The sequence below is a fragment of the Limulus polyphemus genome, unplaced genomic scaffold, assembly GCF_000517525.1.
Source record: "Limulus polyphemus unplaced genomic scaffold, Limulus_polyphemus-2.1.2 Scaffold3806, whole genome shotgun sequence".
NCBI lineage: Eukaryota > Metazoa > Arthropoda > Merostomata > Xiphosura > Limulidae > Limulus > Limulus polyphemus.
Window position 1 is genome coordinate 92,560 of NW_013669416.1, and position 6,550 is coordinate 99,109.

Sequence of the window (6,550 nt, forward strand, 5' to 3'; positions counted from 1 at the left end):
TGGTATTGATATAGTAATTTATGATTTTTTAGTTATTCAAAAGTATATATAAAACCTTTAAAATATTTTGTTTTATGTCCTCTACAAGCAAAATTTTTAAAGGCTTAGCAACCGAGTACAAAGGTCATAACTAGAAAAGATAATTGTTTGCTTTACTTCTTTATTTACTGTTCTATGTTTTAGGAAACATAACTAAGAACTTATTTCAAAATAACAATAATCTATATACATATATAATGCATAATAATTGAAATGTGACTGTTTTACAAAATACTAGTCAACTAAAACACAGTCAAGACAAGTTATTTTGTACAGACCAAAGGTCACCTTTATGTTATATGATACGTTAACATGAGTGCACATGAGCCGTGTTGTTGTAACTTCTGTATTGTTAGCCAGGCATGGGTGAAAGGTCAATATAATAAAAATAATAAATATATATAAATGTATAATGTTATGAGATTCATCTAAACATTTATGTTTTCATGTTATAATCTATGTTCATTCTAGAATGAAAGATTCATAATTTATGTTTATTAGCTAATTTTTTATGGTGGTTGCAAGATCGGTCAAATTTACAGAGATTAATTACTGAAAATAAGAGATAAAATATAAAGTTTTTTCTTAAGAAATGTTTGATAACTATCCGGACATTATATAGATTTTGCATGTGAAATTTCAAAATTTTCTGATACATAAAAGTATTTTTAATCTGAAAATGAAAATTACTTTGCATGATAGACAGGCAAGATTTGAAAAGAAAAAAAAAAGCACAAGAGATACATTGCTTTACAAACCTTAAGACTTAATAAAAAATAAAAACAAAATTAGATATTTTGCATAAGAAAGCATTGTAATGTTTACTGATAAACTACCAAATTTTGTTAACATTTGCTTACTAATTTAAAAGTTATAGCATGTATGAGGTAGGTCCCAGGGACCGAACCCGGGTTGAAAGAGTTAAGAGACTGATCAATCAGAACACCAAAATTATTTTCTTTCATAATGCTGTTAAGGCTATTCCCATCATATTTATAACTGAAATTATAATAACCACTGTATTATCTTGCATTTATCATAATTAAAAGCTATATTCCATTTTTGACCCAACTTACCAAATAATCTGTCTTTCTATAAAGCAGTAGCACCCTCCTCATCGCCAGTAACACCCAATACCTCACTATTATCGATACATTTAATTTATTGACCCATTTATAACAACCTTCTGATTTCTCCCATCTTGCCATTTTTCTATCTAATAAGTCAATATATCCTCCATACTTAAAGATAATTTTTTGATAAGCCTGTTGCGTGATACCTTGTCATATGATCTCTGAAAATCCAGTTACACCTAACCCACATCATTCCTCTCAACTACAGAAGCAGTAACCTTATCAAAAAATTTCCACAGATTAATAAGGCAAGACTTTTACCCTTGTGAAATCATGTTGACAACACTAAAAAATTTTAAAATGTACAAAGCATTTTTTATCAGACTTTCAAAAACTTTTCCTACCACTGATGTAAGATTTATAGGCCTATAATTACAGGGACAAATTTTATCCCCTCCATTTAAAAGAGGAATAGCATTAGCCAACTTCTAATCCTCTGGTACCTGTCCACTATTAAAGGATGTACAAAAAATAGGAGCAAGTGGAGCACATACCCAATCCATATGCTCTTTTGAAACCCTCAGTGAATTATTATCTGGCCCAGGAGCCTTTAAACTTCCCAATTTTTTTTTTAACAAACTCAGAATTAATATGATCATCTTGTTTAATCTTGTTTCCATCTAGCAACTATTCAGACCCTATTACCATCTAATTTCTGTTACCAAAATTGTCTACATTTAACCAAGTTTCAGTTATTCCCATTATATTACAATCCTCCATTCTGACTAGTGCTCTAAAATAATCTGTCTTATTTCATATATTTTCAGCATTATAACAATCTGCTCATCCTTACATATTAACCTAAGCCTAGCATTCAGTCCTTGTGACCTACTTATAAGCTCATCCCTATAATTAGTCTCAGCAGTAACCCTGAGAATTAAGATTTGTCCTTTTTTTTTAAAATGCCTTTATCAACCCCCCTGTACTTTTACATTGGCTCTTCTATCCTATTCATTCATTCACCATTAGCACAACAAAGACTGCATTTACTACTTCTAGCCCCAGTGTTTCTAGCTTCATGAAAATCATTAATAGTTACTATGCTCCTTGAATGTAAAAGCTTATGCCACTTTTTAAATCCTACCATTTCCCATAGTTTACACTTCTCTTTCTCTATTGCTTCTATCTATTTAGGATGGCCTCCAATTTCTCATCCAACCCACAAACTCTACTAATATATTACACACCTTCACTACTAGCTTCCTTAAAAGTGCATGCTGGTTATGAGTTCCCAAATAAAACCCACTTCTTACACCCTACAAACAGAGCAATTCACACTTAAACTACTCTTAACCATTGTTGTCTGAGAATATATAATTGACACTAAATACAAATAGCCTATTGACAACACTGTTAAACCTAACATTTCAGAAATAAATATATTACACTACTTTATTTTTGTGGTATAATCAGGTAAAACTGGAGCCCACAGGTTTCATTGGCTTTCTGCTTAACCAATATATTGTAAACCATGCTGCCTTATGTTGCCAATCCCATGACAATGGTCAGCATGCTTACCCTTCAACCAAGATTTCTTCCTTTCATTACAGTTAGAATCCACTAACACTTTCAGTGTCTTTCTTTAGAGACCTTCTTCCATTTGCATGTTAAGTACTAGTTATGGCACAATTTACAAACTCTTACCATATGGATGTTACTTTCTGTCATCTCCTAAAACATTTACAGCTTACATATTAATGCATTTTATACTGTACCTACTAAAACAGTGTCAAGAAAACATTCAGAAACCTGTGTGTTTTGCTAAATATTTCATTCTGCAAGATTGAAAATATTTTATCACAACCAAATAAAACACTGGATACACCAAACTTATATTTGTTGTGATATTTAAGCTGCTGTTTATGAATTTCACATAATACTGATAATTTCACCTACTTATAAATATTTTGATATGACCCAATCAAAATGTCATTCTACTCTTACCAAAAAACTACCACCAAATAACTATAATATAGCAAAGTGCTACCATCTGTGAGCCATCATATAATCTCATTCTTCTTTACATGCATCATCAATTAAATTATTACCAACAGAATTTAGCTTAAATTACTTTCCAACTAAAATTCTGACACATAACGATATAAACTTGTGCCGTTGATATAGTAAATATTAATATACACTCAGATGAAATACAACTGCCTCACTGCATGTGGAGAAGTAATACACGATTTAGGTGTATTGGAAAAGATTTAGCAAAGATTATATAGTATTCTCCACAGAGCTCTGTATCAGTTGAGCAGTTATCATCAAATATACTATGGATATCATGAAAGGTGAAAGTCTGGTTGATAGCTCTTAAATTAAAGGAAACAAAGCCCTACTGGTCCATTAACTTTCTCACTATTGGCTTGTTCAAAATGACTTTGGTTCATAACCCCAAATTAACCTTTATAGTTTTCATACTATAAATTCCAATATGTTTTGTATATCTTCATAAACTTTTGCAAGTTTTCAGTAATAACTAAAAATTTCTCAATGAATATATGAAGTCAAACTGTTGACTGCTCTAAGACCAAAGTGATTTTCAAGTTAAGATTAAAAATGCTTTTTCTCATCTGAAATATCTCAAATTTCATTTACATAATCTCTAAAACCTCCTAAATAAATTTCAAACGTTGTTCTTTTCAGTAAAACTTTATATTTCATCTATTATTTTCTCTACCCTAACTCTATACAAGGTTGATCAATTTGATAAATAGCTTTAAACACATAACAGCATACATCTGTTTATACATAAATTTTATTCTTTTATTGCCTTATGAACCATCTCTAATATTCTTGCCATACAAGTTGTAAGTTGCTTAGTGTATTTAAAATTATCCAATCAAATAACATAATGCACGGGCTACTCTTGAATTGCTCACAAGTATACTCTGTAAAAAAAATTTGCTACTATTATTTATTTTACCTTATCTAACTTAAAAAGGTTCCAATTTTTACATTTTAATTACTTTTATAAAAAATACATAAAGAATACATATGAAAAACAAAATTCAGTACTTAATTGACTCGTCTTTTTTTTGCTGTCAACCTTTGATGACACTTAATGCTACTTTTTTATGCTAATGGTACTACTTCACTAAATATTTTTTTTATTTAACTAAATGATACATAAAAACACAGAATAAATAACATACAAGAAGCAGACAACATTCCATAATAATCACAATTTTTCTTCCTTTCTAGCTATGCAACAAGAGCCATTAAAAATTCAGATAAGTTTGTCGACATGTTTCCTGTGGGAATTAACTTTGAACTGGAAATGAAATAGACACGTCTCTGTACAGAAAACAAAATAGGTCATTTTATAGATGAAAACCTTTACTTTCTATTTGTTATAAATAATTTAGTATTGAACATCAGGGAGAAGTATTGGTAATTTCAGAAAGAGAGGATGTGACAAGTGGGCATTGTAAGAGGGGTCTAATTTTCTATTTGATGGCTCTGTAACCAAATACAACTGAAGGCTATGAAAATTATGCTTTGCCTGAAGAATGACAACATGGTAAGGAGTAATTTGAACAAAGTAGTTATGATTTTGACTTGTTGGGGAAGATGAAAGTCACAAGATCAAAAAGTATCAAAACTGATGCCTGAGCTTTAACTTGGAAAACTGCCTCAAATTTTATGATTTCACCAAAAATATTTAAACAGACAAATCTAATGTAACTTTTTCATTTTTTTTAACCATGGTGAGAATGTTTGCCTTGTACCCAACTTGTACATTAAATGTGCTTTTATAGGGAAGAATATTTATAGAACATACCCCCTCATTGCAATGGTGGTGTCCTGATAAATGCAATTATGGCAACACTTTTTGTGCTGTGGAATTTGCCCTAATTTTGAGGACTATTCATTCATTTCATTTTCAGCCATATGTTTATATCCAGCCCAGACTCCTCAAGCCCTCTCTTAAACTTCCCCAATCCTTTTGCATTTACAAAATCTGAACTCATTTTATTCCAAAGGAAGACCAACTTGTTTGAAAAATAAGATTCCCTAACTTGCAGATGACTTCAACCCCCACCAAATCTTAAAACTATGCCTGAGTTCTACTACTTTGACCATTAAACATAGAAAAAGATTATGCATCAATTCTACCTATTCCTTTTATAATTTTCAACATGTCAAATGCATCCCCACTAACTCATTTCTTTACAATAGAAAATAATTCTAAGGACCTCAATCAATTCTCATATGACAGCCCTCCAGCCCACAAATAATATAACATTTAAAGACAACAAAAAGCCTGTTGCTCCATAAAGGCTGTACTATACACTAAACTTCAAAAAAATGACCTCAAAACCAGCTATTATCTAAATATTTATCAAGCCTTCTCTTAAAGTTACTGCATCTGCTACATCTGAAGGCAACTCATTCCAAAGGTCAACCACACTGTTACATATATAAAACACTTAGCTAAAGATTACTTCTACCCTGCCAAAATTTATATCTGTGTCCCCTAGTCCTACCATTCTCACCATTAATTATGAAAAAAAAAAAGATGCATTGACACTATCAATTCCCTTAACAATCTGATTCACTCTTTTCTTTCATCAAAAGAAAACAATTTCAGAAATATTAACATATCCTTACATCACAATTCTTCAATCCCAGGTATCATCCTAGTAGCCCTACAATAAACACTTTTCAACAATTCAATGTCCTTCCTAAAATAAGGAGTCCAAGATTTAACAAACATAACATTCCAGTTCTAGAGCCACTACCAGTGCTCTATAGTTGTGCCTGTCGTCTGCTGACAACTGTCCAAGTATTTCCAGTGGTTGTCCCTTCAAGCTCGTTGCCAGATATACTGCTTTCTGCTCCTCTGTCCATCCATTCATTTCTGCCAGTAGCTCAAATTGTGCTCTATATGCTTCCCACGGTGCCTTCCCATCGAATTCCTGTGGCTTCCTTCGTACTGGACCACCCCTATTGCTGACATTCATATCTGGGATGTGACTTCTAACAGGGCTGAAGATGTCTGCATTAGGGTTTAGCTGTGAGGTCTGGAAGAAGCTTGCCGTTGTCTGGGGCTCATTAAGTCGATAGTTAATGTATCCTCCTTGTGTAAAAAATAATAAATCATCCTTTAATGTATTCAATTCACTTTTAAATTTACTAATGTTTTCCATTTGTACTTCTTGTTTCCTTTCTTGTTCCAGTTGCCACTGCTGTCGTCTCTCTTCTTGTTTATGTTCTTTCTCCTCCAATAGCTTTTGTAATGTCTCTTGTTTATTTTGCTGTTCGAGCTGCCACAGTTGCAGGTTTTCTTGAAACTGCTGTTGTCTCTCTACTTGTTTCTTTTCTTTTTCCTCCAACCACTGCTATAATTTCTCTTCTCGTTCTTCTTGTTT

The 6,550-nt window shown here is 31.9% G+C and overlaps 1 protein-coding gene across 2 annotated transcripts in view; it reads right to left on the reverse strand.

The window, feature by feature from the left end:
* LOC106470075 overlaps positions 1-6,550 on the reverse strand; it is a 20,091-nt gene that overhangs the window by 6,044 nt on the left and 7,497 nt on the right. The window lies entirely within an intron of this gene.